This window comes from Taudactylus pleione, unplaced genomic scaffold, assembly GCF_031769625.1.
Source record: "Taudactylus pleione unplaced genomic scaffold, aTauple2 ptg000013l, whole genome shotgun sequence".
NCBI lineage: Eukaryota > Metazoa > Chordata > Amphibia > Anura > Myobatrachidae > Taudactylus > Taudactylus pleione.
Window position 1 is genome coordinate 4,302,364 of NW_028284416.1, and position 16,483 is coordinate 4,318,846.

General features: G+C 46.6%; 1 protein-coding gene across 1 annotated transcript in view; it reads right to left on the reverse strand.

The window, feature by feature from the left end:
- The window catches only part of LOC148542344 (discoidin domain-containing receptor 2-like), a 173,755-nt gene that overhangs the window by 80,031 nt on the left and 77,241 nt on the right, over window positions 1–16,483 (reverse strand). Inside the window, exon 2 of the mRNA XM_088470391.1 lies at window positions 4,674–4,785. The gene's annotated coding sequence lies outside the window, so the exon portion shown is untranslated. The remainder of the gene's footprint in view (window positions 1–4,673; window positions 4,786–16,483) is intronic.

The window sequence follows — 16,483 nt, forward strand, 5'->3', positions numbered from 1 at the left end:
CAATAGGGGAGTGCGATGTAGTGCAATAGGAGAGAGCGATGTAGTGCAATAGGAGAGAGCGATGTAGTGCAATAGGAGAGAGCGATGTAGTGCAATAGGAGAGAGCGATGTAGTGCAATAGGAGAGTGCAATGTAGGGCAATAGGAGAGCGCAATGCGGTGCAATAGGAGAGCGCAATGCGGTGCAATAGGAGAGCGCAATGTAGGGCAATAGGAGAGAGCAATGTAGTGCAATAGGAGAGCGGAATGTAGGGCAATATGAGAGAGCAATGTGGTGCAATAGGAGAGCGGAATGTAGGGCAATAGGAGAGAGCAATGTAGTGCAATAGGAGAGTGCAATGTAGTGCAATGGGTGAGCGCAATGTAGTGCAATAGGAGAGCGCAATGTTGTGCAATAGGAGAGCGCAATGTAGTGCAATAGGAGAGCGCAATGTAGTGCAATAGTAGAGAGCAATGTAGTGCAATAGGAGAGTGCAATGTAGTGCAATAGGAGAGCGCAATGTAGTGCAATAGGAGAGTGCAATGTAGTGCAATAGGAGAGCGCAATGTAGTGCAATAGGAGAGAGCAATGTAGTGCAATAGGAATACAAATCCCTAATACGGGCATCAACATTTTTTGGGGAGATTCAAGAACTTTTGATTTAAACTTTTAGGTATGTAGTTGAAATGCCAGCTGTCGGGATGTCTGCGCTAAGAATTCTGGGCAATAGGAGAGTGTAATTTAGGGCCTGATTCAGAGATATTTGGAACTCTTATGTTTACGTAAATCTCCGATGACTGATTTGCGCAAGAGTCGCATTGCACATGTATATATCAGGTGCTGTGATGTTTCTCGCAGTGCCCCAAAATCCACAGTATGATTGACATGCTGATGGCATTTGGGGGAGGTGACGATGGGCAGCGTTCCAGAAAACGGGGGCGTCTGCACCATTCTCTCAGTGCGCAGAAGCCAATAGCTGCATCCTTGGATTCTGCTGGACTTCGTGAGTTACATGAGGGTTACAGAGATGTCCAATGGTCACGCAGTTGAACCGATGGCTTCTTTCTGGACGCAGCGTTGGCTCACAGAAGCCTGCGGTGGCCGTATTTTTACTTAAGACGCCTCCTGCCGCTTTTGCATATTTTAGCTTAGCTGCTGCGCTATAGTGTACATCTCTGAATCAGGTCCTTAATGCAATAGTATAGCGCAATTTAGTGCAATAGAATAGGTGATATTTAGTGTAATAGGTTAGCGCAATTTGCACTATCCTATTGGACAAATCTAAAAGGCTCCCATTGCAAGTTTGCATCCCGATCTTCTCAAAGATAATTTATTAATGATGTTTTATTCTTAATACAAAATAAAGTAATCTTTAAAACTTTTTTTCATTTTGACACCTGGTGGGTTTGTCTCCACCCTCTCATTTGCATAAAATACATTAGGGAGGGGCTATCTGCCAGCGGAATGGAGAGGAAGTACGTGTTTCTGAAACATTTTTATACATACATCATTTTTTTACATAAACAAATAAATAAGGAAACAAAAGTACTTCCTGGTAGTAGATCATATAAACTCCACACAGATCAGCCATGACCAGGAATTGAACTCATCATCTCAGTGCTGTGAGGCCATAATGCTTACCACTATGCCAACCAGTGAAAGATGGCGTTTTGCCTCATTCAAGATCCGAACTTGGTGGGAAGATCCGAGCCAAAACCGAACTGTTCATCTCTACTTTAAATAGCCCCTAACTTCTTCTGACCAAATACATAGACGTTTCCAGAGACATGATTTATCCATGAACTTGGATTTCATTAAGATAGATCTTTACAAACAGGCACAAGACATCTCACAGAGCGCAGGGATGTTGTAAGTGTGTTACAGAGACAGGAGGACATCACAGATATTTATAGTACCCGTTACCCATCCAGAAAGTGGTTTCACACTCAATCTAATGTGGATCAAATTGGAAATAACCCAAATATCAGGTTTCATAAAATCACGATCATTCCGGCATTTCAGGGATCCCCCGGAGACGATATATAGTAGGTTTTTAACAATCGCTTTTTTTTAAACTCCTGATAATGGGCCTGATTCAGAGATGCTCGCAAGCGCATTGCGCTCGCAATCGGGCCAATTGTGGGTCAGTGCGCATGCGCGTGCACAAGCCCTGAAGCGAGCACAAAAAGCACTCGCTCCGGTGCTCGCAACAAACGGGGCGGCTGTCGTTGTTGATCGACAGCTCGCCCCGTTTTGTAGGCGGGGAGGGGGGGTGGCTGGGCAAATGGAGGCGTTTCTGCAGGAACGCCTGCCGTTTGTGGGCAGCCCTACTGACATCACTCGTAATGTCAGTAGGTGGACTTCCTGCTCTATTAGAGCAGGAAGTCCACTGGGGCTTGCGGCAACGAGACCCTACCACAAGGGTCTCGCCCATCACCTGGCTGCTCACATAAGCTGTGGGTGGTAAACCACAGCTAAGCGAGCGTCCAGGAGGCCGCAACAAAAAAAACAAGCGGCCGTAGCGAGTGCTCGCTTTTTGCGAGCGGCTCTGAATCAGGCCCAATGTCCCATATATTTTTTTATGTATTCCTTAAAAAACATTTAAATCCGGATCTGAGAACAAATAAACTGGACTGACTAATATCAGTAATTGATTAGAAATCTTCTTATGGTGGACATCATGGTACTCATAATGATGAGGAGGCAGTTTATCCATTTCTGCCATGGTGAGGCCCTTTATACCAGCAAGGGCATCAGCCGGTGTCCAAGGATGACGGTTTTGGTAGCGAAATTCAAAAGAAGCCTTTGTCTTCCAGTGGGAATCTGAGTAATAAGCCGAGGAATGCCAAGTATAACCGGAAGGTGTAGGCCAATGATCAGATAATTGGAGATTATTCTGCTGTGGGGCCACAACTCAGAGGTGAACCGTCCACAGCTTCCAACATAGTAGGTGATGCTTTTGACCTGAGCAGGATGTGGTTGTAGCTTGCAAACTTTAAATGTATACAGTTATGACCGCCAGAGATGGGTGGAGATGACTCATGGGCAACTTATCTTGGAGTGGAGGTTGTACGATACGATGAATTCAATTGATTGCACAAGTCTCGGGGTGAGATTATTCTTCAGAGAGCTGATCTAAACATTGTGCTTTGGACACTGTCCGGACAGTTAGTTACATTGCCACCAAGCTTATCGCCGTACTTGCATACTCAGAGCATTGCCTTTGGCTGTATTCAGAAATGAGAGGCCCTTCATGAAGTGCACCAACAACGGTTGAGTGGTGGGTTCTGGATAAGAAGCAGTTTTAGAGTAATTGTGAGTGGTGGGATAAGGATAACTTATACATAAGGTGTGGGTGCCCCTTGTCTCTCCATCTTCCTCTCAGCAAGTCTGATTAATACAAATCCCTAATACGGGCATCAACATTTTTTGGGGAGATTCAAGAACTTTTGATTTAAACTTTTAGGTATGTAGTTGAAATGCCAGCTGTCGGGATGTCTGCGCTAAGAATTCTGGCGTCGGAATCCCGACACCAGACAGAATCCCGGCACCGGCATCCCGACCAAAGGCATCCCGATGGTAAGTATTGGGGCTCGGGGGAGGGTTAGGCTTAGGGGTTAGGCACTAGGAGGGGATTGTTAGCGTTAGGCACTAGGGGGGGAGGGTTAGGGCTAGGCTATAGGTTGGAGGGTTAGATTTAGGCACTGGGGGGGAGGTTAGGTTTAGGGTGTGGGGAGGGTTAGGAATAGGATACTGCCTAACCCTGTCATGATGCCAGCCTCGGGATTCTGATCACTGGGATCCCAAACACCGACATCCCGTACCCAACCCGTTTTGTCTTGTGCAAGAAAGGTGGGTGTCTAATTCATAGCCCCATCTGGGAACACCAAAACTATCCAACCCACTTAATCTCAGAGTAGAAACAGGCAGGAAGAGTGTAGTTGAAACTACACTAGTATAGAAACCCCATTAGTCGCTGCTGAAGCTTGGATAGGGTGATAAATAAGGTTCCTTAGGAGTAACAGGAGGGTCAGGAGGGACAAACAATTCTCGGACCTTCTGCTGTAAATCAATGTTATCATAGGTTTTGTTGCAGACCTGGCCGGCAAGATCCTGAGCTTGATTTCAGAGAACTTGTATAACCTGAGAGTGAAAGTTTTAACTCAAAGCACTGTCAGAGCAGAACCTCCTCTGGTGGACTCCACGGTTGTGGCCTGATCATTCTATGGTGGATCTGGTATGACAGACGTAGTTGCCTGAGTGAACTGGAGCCAGGAACAAGCCATGGTCAGTGCAGGTAGAAGCGGAACACAGTCAAACAGGACGAAATGATTACAGGGAACCTCGAGCAGAGACGTGATCGGGCAAAGGTCGGTTTGGTACATAGGTATTGATAGTAGAAGTAGTAAGGCAAAACCACAGGTACAAGCCACAAAAGGACAGTGCCCTCTAACTGGTCACTTCTCTTATCCTAGCTGGGCATTATAAGCTCTCTCTTTTCTATATATATTTTTTTCATCTTTTTATTTTGACAACAACGTTTGGAACACATAACAGGCTCTCAATGTGCAATATGGCCAAAATGCAAAACACAGTCTGCATTTTCTTAACCGGATATCCTCTAAACCAACAATGCCATCTACTCATCCTGTGAACCAGTTGTTGCCAGCGGTCACAGCACCTCCATACCATACCTTACTGTATCTCTGGTTAGTTCCTCATCTTCAAATTAAAGATCACTTTGCTGGGATAGACCTGATGGAACGCCGTTTAGATTTCCAGCTAATCCTTTGAACCGGGGACTTCCTAGATAAAAAGGAAATAGAAATTCACCTTTAGAACAGTATATATAATAAATCAGTTTAACATCACAATATGGCATCAGCTCAGACGGACAAACTCCCTTTCAAAAGTATCATAAAAGACTATATACAAGGTAATATTGTGATTATGATGGGGAGGGGGGGTATATTTTCCATAATCCCTTTGCAGAACATTGTAGATGCCCCTTTGAGTCTACTTCCCCAGAGAATACCTGATAACTGAGAACAACAGCATGCACTCAGCTCTACTACAGCTGCAAATACAGTACAAACACGGATGGCGTAGTGGTTAGCATTACTGCCTCACAGCACTGAGGTCATGAGTGCAATTCCCAGTCGTGGTCCGTCTGTGTGAAGTTTGTATGCTCTCCCCATTCATTCACAGTTTCTGGGGAGATGTATCAAACCTCGGAGATACATATAGTGGAGAAGTTGCCAATAGCAACCAATCAGCTCCTGTCATTGATGTAGCACAGTCTATAAAATGACAGTGGGCAACTTCTCCCTTCTTTATCTCTCTTGAAGGTCTGTGACATCTCCCCGAGTCCCCCTAAATCCTCTCAATTACATGATAATAAAGATCAGACCTTTCTATACTGCAGAGAAGTCACGATGAAGGGCTTGATCCAGCTTAAAAACAGGAACAATTTAAGTGCACTTGTTAAAAGTGCAAGGCATGCTGGGTATACTTGCTGCCATTTTGTGCGGGAGGTGTGAGGGGTTGGTGCCGTGTGTTGTGTCATCGAGGCTCTGCTACTCAATTCCGTGACTGTACCATTGAGCAACCAAGGGGAAGTGGGGCCACGATGATGCAAATTGTGCCGTCAAGCCCCCAAAAACCTTCATCACTGGGATCGGGGAGACTGGACTACTCTCTTGGGAGTCCAAGAGACCTCCACGAAGTTCTAGAGTCTTCAGGGACTTTCCGGGAGAGTTGACAAGCATGATGCCGGGTGACATGTAGTCTACACTTGGTTCACGTCTGCCATAGCACGGAAGAAAGGCCAAAAGCTTTATGTGCAATAGTCTCAGCAATGTTTTCAAATTGATGTGCTCCATTCTCATAAAGCGGGCACAGTCTATAAAATGTCTCCATGCTAGGGGCCTTGTTTATCAATGAGTTTTATAATATGCAATCAGTTTTATCATGTGCAGCGAGCGATAAAACTCGTTGTGTATGATAAATGGTGCTCCAGCCAATCAGCCCCCAACTGTCACTTTTTAAACAGATGACAGTTGGAAGCTGATTGGCTGGAGCACCATTATCATACACAACGAGTTTTATCGCTTGCTGCATATGATAAAACTCGTTACATATGATAAAACTCGTTACATGTAAACCGTGTTGCGTATGATAAAACTCGTTGATAAATGAGGTCCTAGGTGTTAGGTTGGCCTGCTGTAAGATCTTTGTGGGTAGATGCGCCTGTGTTCTGTGGTTTATACTTTGGCATATTTCCAAAAAAGAAAAATTAGCATTATATACAGATAACCAGTAATGGAAGTGGAGGCAGTATGGAACTGACAGTGAATGAAACTTGATAGTGTTACAATGGAAGCAGGAGAAGAAGCGGCACGTTATGGCATTCCGCCATGTAATCACCCACTTTGACCACTGCAGCTTACTATACGAAGGCGCAAATATCACTGCACTCTGTAAGCTAAATTACTACCTAAAGGCAACCTCTACCCAGATAAAAGGGATTCTACTTTATGGGGTAATAATGGCTATAGTATCTTCTAATGAGACGCAATCTGAATAGGATTAAGACTATATAAGAGTCCTTAGTTTTTTGTAATTGGTAGAATTTTGGTCAACTGTTGCTAGGTAGAGTAGTTGAAGGGTTTTATTTGGTTGGTTGGTTCTGACCATGTGTGAGTTTTTGGGAGTGGCTTATGTGGACTTTATAAGGTTGGTGTACGCCCAGCAACTTCCTTTCTGGACGATGTTTGTCCCTCCCTCCCTCCCTCCCTCCCCTATCTATTTCTTATGCTCTTTATATGTTGAGTTCTTCCTAACACTATGCTATATTATCATGTTGGGCGGGAAGGTGCTACAAACCAGCTGTGGAGCACATTTCCTTTGAAGGGTCATAGCGTGGCCTACCTCTGCGAGTGGACTTTGGGCGTCCGTCTCTGCGGACACGCTCATAATATGTAGTATTATAGGGGGTTGTGAGTCTCCACAGCTCAGCTTACAATGACCACAGGGGGGCGTTTCAGTCACTCCCTAATATTGGTTAAGTAACGCTCAGTTTACAATGACCACAGGGGGAGCGTATCAGTCGCTCCATAATATTGGTTATGTAACGCTCAGCTTACAATGACCACAGGGGGAGCGTATCAGTCGCTCCATAATATTGGTTATGTAACGCTCAGCTTACAATGACCACAGGGGGAGCGTATCAGTCGCTCCATAATATTGGTTATGTAACGCTCAGCTTACAATGACCACAGGGGGAGCGTATCAGTCGCTCCATAATATTGGTTAAGTAACGCTTAGCTTACAATGACCACAGGGGGGCATATCAGTCGCCCCCTAATATTGGTTAAGTAACGCTCAGTTTACAATGACCACAGGGGGAGCGTATCAGTCGCTCCATAATACTGGTTATGTAACGCTCAGCTTACAATGACCACAGGGGGAGCGTATCAGTCGCTCCATAATATTGGTTATGTAACGCTCAGCTTACAATGACCACAGGGGGGGCGTTTCAGTCACTCCCTAATATTAGTTAAGTAACGCTCAGCTTACAATGACCACAGGGGGGCGTATCAGTCGCTCCCTAATATTGGTTAAGTAACGCTCAGCTTACAATGACCAAAGGGGGGCGTATCAGTCGCTCCCTAATATTGGTTAAGTAATGCTCAGTTTACAATGACCAAAGGGGGGTGTATCAGCCGCTCCCTAATATTGGTTATGTAACATATGGCTGGAGCTGAGTATAGCTTCCTTCTTTGCCTCCCAAAAGTAAATTAAAAGCTTAGGGTCATACCTTCAATAAAAGCAAGTTATGACCATTTAACCAAAGCAGTCTGTGTTCGTGTCTTTATTTTAGTGTAAGTTAGTTGTAAGTTGTTATATTGTTTTTAATTGCAATAAATGTATGCACGCCTTATATCTGTGTTACTAATATCTGAAGGTAAGAGCAGCTTTCCCAATGTTTATACAAGTATCCACTCCGCTCCCTATTTCACTAAGCTATCCATATAAGCAGAGGCAGTTTAATCTGAGTATGGGCTCGTGTGAAGGGCCCCCCTTCCCATACCTGGCTGTCTGAGGGGCCATCTTTTAGGAAAGTCTTTGGAAAAATGGTGCATACGAAGAAGGGAGTCTTGCCGTTTCCTGTACTGGAGCCATCTTTCTGAAGACATCACCGGAAAGATGGCGCCGCCAGCAGTCTGGTAAGTCTTGGTGAAGAGGGCCCCAATTTGACACTGCATACACTGCACCCATTATAGATACATCAGTACAGATAGGGTCATACCCAATCCATACCATAGAGTTAAGTATATGGACTTTTCCACAGTTATTCATACACAGTGTTTGTACAATAACTTCGGCATCTCTTCTTCATTCCTTTCTTCCTCTACATTATTTACCTCACGCAGAGATTACACTGCACCCAGACCCTCCACCCTCATGCAGAGATTACACTGCACCCAGCCCCTCCAACCTCATGCAGAGATTACATTGCACCCAGTCCCTCCACCCTCACACAGAGATTACACTGCACCCAGCCCCTCCACCCTCATGCAGAGATTACACTGCACCCAGACCCTCCACCCTCATGCAGAGATTACACTGCACCCAGCCCCTCCACCCTCATGCAGAGATTACACTGCACCCAGCCCCTCTACCCTCATGCAGAGATTACACTGCACCCAGCCCCTCTACCCTCATGCAGAGATTACACTGCACCCAGCCCCTCCACCCTCATACAGAGATTACACTGCACCCAGCCCCTCCACCCTCATACAGAGATTACACTGCACCCAGCCCCTCCACCCTCATGCAGAGATTACATTGCACCCAGACCCTCCACCCTCATGCAGAGATTACACTGCACCCAGCCCCTCCACCCTCATGCAGAGATTACATTGCACCCAGCCCCTCCACCCTCATGCAGAGATTACACTGCACCCAGCCCCTCCACCCTCATGCAGAGATTACACTGCACCCAGCCCCTCTACCCTCATGCAGAGATTACACTGCACCCAGCCCCTCCACCCTCACGCAGAGATTACACTGCACCCAGCCCCTCCACCCTCACGCAGAGATTACATTGCACCCAGCCCCTCCACCCTCATGCAGAGATTACACTGCACCCAGCCCCTCTACCCTCACGAAGAGATTACACTGCACCCAGACCCTCCACCCTCACACAGAGATTACACTGCACCCAGCCCCTCCACCCTCATGCAGAGATTACACTGCACCCAGCCCCTCCAACCTCATGCAGAGATTACATTGCACCCAGTCCCTCCACCCTCACACAGAGATTACATTGCACCCAGCCCCTCCACCCTCATGCAGAGATTACACTGCACCCAGCCCCTCCACCCTCATGCAGAGATTACACTGCACCCAGTCCCTCCACCCTCATGCAGAGATTACACTGCACCCAGCCCCTCCACCCTCACACAGAGATTACATTGCACCCAGCCCCTCCAACCTCATGCAGAGATTACATTGCACCCAGCCCCTTCACCCTCACACAGAGATTACACTGCACCCAGACCCTCCACCCTCATACAGAGATTACACTGCACCCAGACCCTCCACCCTCACACAGAGATTACACTGCACCCAGCCCCTCCACCCTCACACAGAGATTACACTGCACCCAGACCCTCCACCCTCATGCAGAGATTACACTGCACCCAGCCCCTCCACCCTCACACAGAGATTACACTGCACCCAGACCCTCCACCCTCACACAGAGATTACACTGCACCCAGACCCTCCACCCTCATGCAGAGATTACACTGCACCCAGCCCCTCCACCCTCATACAGGTAGACAGGAGCTCCTTACAGAACACAGTTGTGTGCCAGCTCTCCTGCCTCTCACAGTCCATAGATTCCTATCGCATATTCCTCTGAGTGTGACATGATGAAATCAGGAGGATTTTACAGGTCCCAACACAGCTCAGAGGCGGGAGCATGAGCACCCTCCATTCTCGCTGTTTTCTTCTACGCCCGCAGATGTCACATAAACGAGAATGTTGAGTATTCCTTACATATTATACAGCTGGCAGTCATTAGGAAACAGATGTTGAAATATTGAGGTATTATGAAATGTTTTGTACTTGCACAACACTCCGTCACACAATCGCTGTCACTGACTATTATGTTTTTGTTTTTTTCGTTGTTAAAATATTTTGCTGTTGAATTTTTTCAAATATATTTTTATTAGTTAAAACATGTACAACAACAACAACGCATGTCGCAAGCAGGTAAGAGTAGAACAGTGGGTTTGCGGGAGTCACATGACAATAATGGTGGACATCCTGATGTGTCCGAGAGACCAATCCGAACAAGTGTGGGGGGACATTAATAACCACGGTGACAGATATTCAGGAAGATTTCGGCATACATTGTCATTGGGAAGAATGTAAATTCCTTAAGGAAAGTCTCAACAGATAAGGAGGGCAAGAGGTCTAGCAACTACATCAAACGGAATGGGTTAAGTATGTCCACCCGGCAATATACCGACAGCGGCATCCCGATGCTCAGGATCCCAATGCTCAGGATACTTACCCTACCCCCTTTTCCCCCTAACCCTCCCCTCACCCCATCCTAACCCTCCCCGTTAGTGCCTAAAGCTAACCCTCCCCGTTACTGCCTAAACCTATCCCCCCCCCAGTGGTGCCTAACCCACCCCCTATCCCCCTCCCCTAGCCTGACCCTAACCTCCCCCTCCCCTAGCCTAACACCCCCCCCCCATGACACCTAAACCTAACCCCAGTGGTGCCTAACCCTAAACCACCCCGGGGGGGGTACCTATCCCTAACTACCCCCCCCTAGCCTAACCCTAACCTCCCCCTCCCCTAGCCTAACATCCTCCCCACCCCTGTGACGCCTAAACCTAACCCCCCCCCCAGTGGTGCCTAACCCACCCCCGGGGGGTACCTAACCCTAACCTCACCCTCCCCTAGGAGTGCCAGAGAGCATAGTGTCAGTTGGATTGTGCCAATTGTCAGAAGAAAAGAAACGGGCTACAGCAATCACATAATGTTGGGCCTGCGGGAAGGGTAAGGGGACAATAATAACAGCATGCTTTGTACATACAGCCTGATATGTGCGAGTTGTTTTTATTTGAGAAGAACTCTCCCACAGAGCCGATCCATGAAATTAATTATACATGTATAGTCTTCTAGCACCCTGCACCTATCACAGCCCGTGCCGTTCCTCTTTCCTGCCTGGGGTGTCATTCTATGCTCTGGTGCCTCTTGCACACTTTGGTTTGTATCTTAGCAGTTTGTTACATCAGCTGAGTGTGCTAGAAGCACCAGAACAGAGCGACACCCCAGGCAGGAAAGAGGAACTGCAGTGGGTGTGATAGGTGCAGGGTGGTAGAATGAACACTACATGTATTTATTATAAATATGTTCCCTGCTGCACACAGGCCGTTTCAGCCGTCATAGGGGGCGCTGGCACCGTGGCATGAGACAGAAAAAAGTTTGTTATAATACCCAGCACTCATCTGTTTTCCAGTTAAATCCTCAAATAGCCCTATATTGTGTATTATTATGTAATGAAGTATAAAATGTTCTATTTATATTTACTATGTAATGTGCTCATGTGGGTGATTGCTTGCCAGGCCCAGTGACTGCTGTGGGAGACAGGCGATGTGGCGATGAGGTCAGGTTGCTGGGTGGTGAGGGTTTGTCTGCTGCAAGGGGTTAGAATGATGTCTGTGGGGGCTGGATGGAGTTAGGCTTCTAGAGGTGGAGAAGGTTTGGTTGCTGGGAATGTGCTAGTGACTGGTGGAGCGGATTAGGATCGGGCTATTAGGAGCTGGTGTTTGGCAAATGCTTTAAAATGAACGGTGGGGCAGGTAATGGGTTTTGGTCTTTTGGCTGTTTGGGGGGAAGTTGGGGTTCAGCTGCTTGGAAGGAAAGTACAGTAGGTTCAGTATGATGATGTTGGATTGGGGTTAGGCTGCAGATAGTTGGGTTGAGGTTAGTCTTCAAGAAATGAGTTAGGATCGTATTGCCTGGATTTGGATGTTTAGGGAAGTGGTTGGGATCAGATCGCTGTGGTGGGCTAATGGTGCATACACATGGGACGATTAAAATGCTCGATATGAACGATAACGATATCGATCATATCGTTATTGTTCATATCGTGCATTTTTTGGTCCCTTCCGACCCACCAACGACCTGCGATGCGCGGGCACGCATGGACGATAATGATATTGTCTATTGCCCGTGCATGCAAGCCAACCAGTTCGATATTGACCAAGTTACTATAGGGACCCGACTGTCGTTGATGGTGTGCTGGATGATCGATATTGATCATCCAGCACACCCGGGAGATCGTTCAGCGGTATAGTTATCGCTGACGGTCGTCCTGTGTGTATGTACCATAGGAGTGGGGAAAGAAGGTTATATACATTTCTAGATCCAGCATAACCACACTGACAATTGAAAAGCTGCAGTCAGTAGCTTGGCGGAAATAATGACCATGCCAAACAGAGCCATCGTACCGATGCCCAACAACGCCTGTGCAGTACGTGTCCCTTGTTGCCAACCAAGATGGAGTCTATTGTGCACTCAATGAATGGCGCTATTGATAACGTATCCTAATGGCCAATATTGCACAGAGGTGGGGCAGCCATGCCAGGCTGAGCTTTGGAAAGCCGTGGGTGGAGAATAACGTCATGCATTTCAGCTGTCAAAACAATTCGGAATATAAGTACAGTACGTGTTGTATTACAGGATTACATCAGGTCCCATCGGGCTGCAGAGCTGCATGGTAAGAGGAGCCTTCGTCAGGCTTGTAGATCTCTTTGGGGGCCTGGGTTGATGATGGTGTCTGGACATATTGGATGGGATATACAGTGTGTGTCACTTAGAGCAGAATCCAGCGCTGCCAAATTAGTTTTTCCAATAGATTAAAAATGTGTGAAATAAAAGCATGAACCACACAGTATATCACAGGGTAAATCCAAATTCTGGCCGCCGGTAGCGCCATTTCCGCCTTTGGAAGTCCCTCCAATCTGTTCTGTCCGGAACTTGGAAAACCCTGATGCTGGCTTATCAGTTATCTCTTTATATAGCAATATATTTATTTTATTGATTTAAATGGACGCTGAATTTGTGAAGGAACATTCCCTATGTAAATAACCGTCCTTCAACATTAAAGCTGCATACACACACAACGATTTTGTTACCAACGATTTTCTGAACAATTTTATGAACGATTTTCTGTCAGATTATCTGTCAGATTTTTTAAAGTGTAATGAACGATTTTTTTTGAACTACAAACAATTTTTGCATATTCCCTTAATGAAAATTGTTGAGTTATGGAGCATACACACGGTCAGATTTGTCAGATTTGTCAGATGAACGATTGAACGATTTGAACGATTTTACCAAAGTTTTGAACGATTGAACGATTTTTGACTGCATTAAAATTAATGGAATCGTCCAAGTCTGACTGCAAACCCATCAGATGTCAGATATCGTTATCTGACAAACGGGAACGCGCATCGTTCATCGTCCATCGTTCAGGCATGTCAGATATTGGAGCGTACACACGGTCAGATTTGTCAGACTTGTCAGATTTGTCAGATGAACGACTGAACGATTAAACGATTTGAACGATTTGGACGATTTGACCAAAGTTTTGAACGATTTGAACGATTTGAACGATTGAACGATTTTTAACTGCATTAAAATGAATGGAATCGTCCAAGTCTGACTGCAAACCCATCAGATGTCAGATATCGTTATCTGACAAACGGGAACGCGCATCGTTGATCGTCCATCGTTCAGGCATGTCAGATATGAACGATTTTTCATCAGATATGAACGACTGAACGATTTTTAAATCGTTATCGTCCATATCTGAAGAAAAAATCTGATCGTGTGTATGCACCTTTAGTCAGATTTTCCTTCAGATATGAACGACTGAACGATTTTTAAATCGTTATCGTTCAGATCTGAAGGTAAAATCTGACCGTGTATATGCACCATTGGTCTGTCTGACTGAACTACAAACGTGAACGTGCATAAACGATAATCGTTCATCGTTTTAACTAGAAAGTGAACGATTTTTATAACGATTAAACGATATCAAAAAATCGTGTGTGTATGCACCGGAGCATACACACTAGACGATATGCTCCCTGAGCGATATCGTCTAGTGTGTCCCTGGCGGGGTGTGCTCAATGTCGTTCATGACATTGAGCACACCCGCTGAACGATATCATTAACGATATCGTTCAGCACCCGGCTCTCTCCCCCATTCCCCAACATGCAGCAACCTGACGATATCGTCAGGTTGGCCTGCATGTTTACCCGATGAACAACAATGACGAACGACCCGCGGGAACGCGCATCGTCGTTATCGTTAATCGTTTTGGTGTAAAAAATGGACGATATAGTGAACGAAAACTATATCGTTTATCATTCAGTCGTCCACTTTATCGCCCAGTGTGTACGCACCTTTACTGTACAAATGTCGTGGGCAATATCAGCATCTATACTGGGTAGTGGGTACAGTAAATTATTAGCACCACTACAGGTGATGGCGGCAAATTGCCGTTGTGACGATATTTGAATGCCGTCGACAACACATTACACTGATCGTAATTCACCTGCACGTTGGCCCTACCTTGCGCAATTTAGTTCATGTCTCCACAGTGGTACGGATTAAACCTACCGTAATTACGGGATTTGTGCACACTACACATTTCCCGTACATGGCGCCAGAACGAATGGTTTTTTTAATCTCTCGCCTAAATGTATGCATTTTTAAAATGTCACGCTCAGGCCAAGCATTTATTTTAATGGCTCAATAAGTATATTCCTTTTCCCCATACCAAGCCTGCTTAATAATCATCATTAAAGCACACAACAGGTAAGTACAGCGATCGGGAATGCTAATTTTTTTATAAGCTGATGATTAATTTGAATAAAAATTTTAAGCAAGTGACATACAAAATATGGGCACCACTGGTTCACGTGGCACAGCCTCATTGAGGTAGGGATAGTCATCGATGTGTAACCATCGATGGATACAATTGATGGTAAAATAGCAAGTAAACATCGATTTTACAAACTATTCACTGGATGTCCATCGATGGTTTCACCAACCAATGGTCATCCCTTATTTTGACTGAAGGGCCGTAGGCCAATCAGAACATGGGGCGGGGCTTCGCAGGTACCGGGGGTGGGGCTATGCTCCGTATCCCGGCACTTGGTTAAAAAAACAAAAAAACATTCGGTTATGCTTTTACATCGATGGAGGGAAACCATCTGGTTCTCCCCTATTGATGTAAAAAAATTCGACATCGGCCACAAACCATTGATTACTTCGAATCATCGATGGTCGATGGCCATCCCTACATTGAGGTCGATGCAGAGCAGAGGATACACCTTCTTGCGGAGCACATCTGAAGCTGAATTTACATTTGCAACTAGGCTGTAACAGGTGGAGCTCAGTTGGGGCGTGTTAACGCAGTTGTAAAGTTGGGGCTGTTGGGCGTATCTTTTAAAGCTAGTATATTGGGCAGGTGCAAGTGTACATGGAAGGTGAGGACAGGTATCACAGCATAGTGGGGATAGGGGCGGTCCGCTGGCTAAGCTGCCCACACCTCTGCATACACAGCAAATATTGGTATCTTCTGTGGACAAGTGCGTCCAATTCGGCGCCAGGCCCATACTTGGCTTCACCATAAGGCTTCCTCATAATCCCGGCAATAAGAGAGGGTTCAGTCATTCGCCGGTTAGCGTGTGCGAAGCATTCGGTATGAAATCCCGGCTGCCGCATGGCCGGCAGTTCGATTCCCGGCAGCAGCAGCCCGACAAAAGAGCAGAGCCCGGCAGCGGAAGCCCGACAGCGCTGGAAATCCCGATCGTCCCTAAGGTACGTAAAAACTAACCTAATCAACCCCCCTAACCCTCCTTAGGTGTGCCTAACCCTAACCTCCCCCCCCAAGTGCCTAACCCTAACCTCCCCCCTCTAAGTGCCTAACCCCCCCTTCCCCGCTGCCCAAACCTAAGTCCCCCAGGGGGGTGCCTAACCCTAAGTCCCCCCCCGGGGGTGCCCAACCCTAACCCTCCCTCCCCCTAGCCTAACCCTAACCCTCCCGGGGGGGAAAGCCTAATCCTAAATCCCCTCGGGTGCCCTAAACCTAACCCTCCCCCCCACGGCTGTCCGCTCACGGCGCCCGGCATCCCTTCGCTCGGGATGCGGGGCGCCTGTCTCCCGGCGTCGGGAAAATGACAGGCGTCTAGATTTTAGACGCCTGTCATTTAACCCTAGCTGGGATTGAGGATTCGGGAAGCCGGTGGTCGGTATTGCGGCCGCCGGCTTCCTAAACGTATCCCTGTGCGAAGCAGGAGAGACGAGGACTGGGAGCAAAGACATCTGATCCGTAATAAGACCATCATACATCAGTAAACAGATCATATAATGATCCTTCTGCCTATACGCTGCCTCAGTATT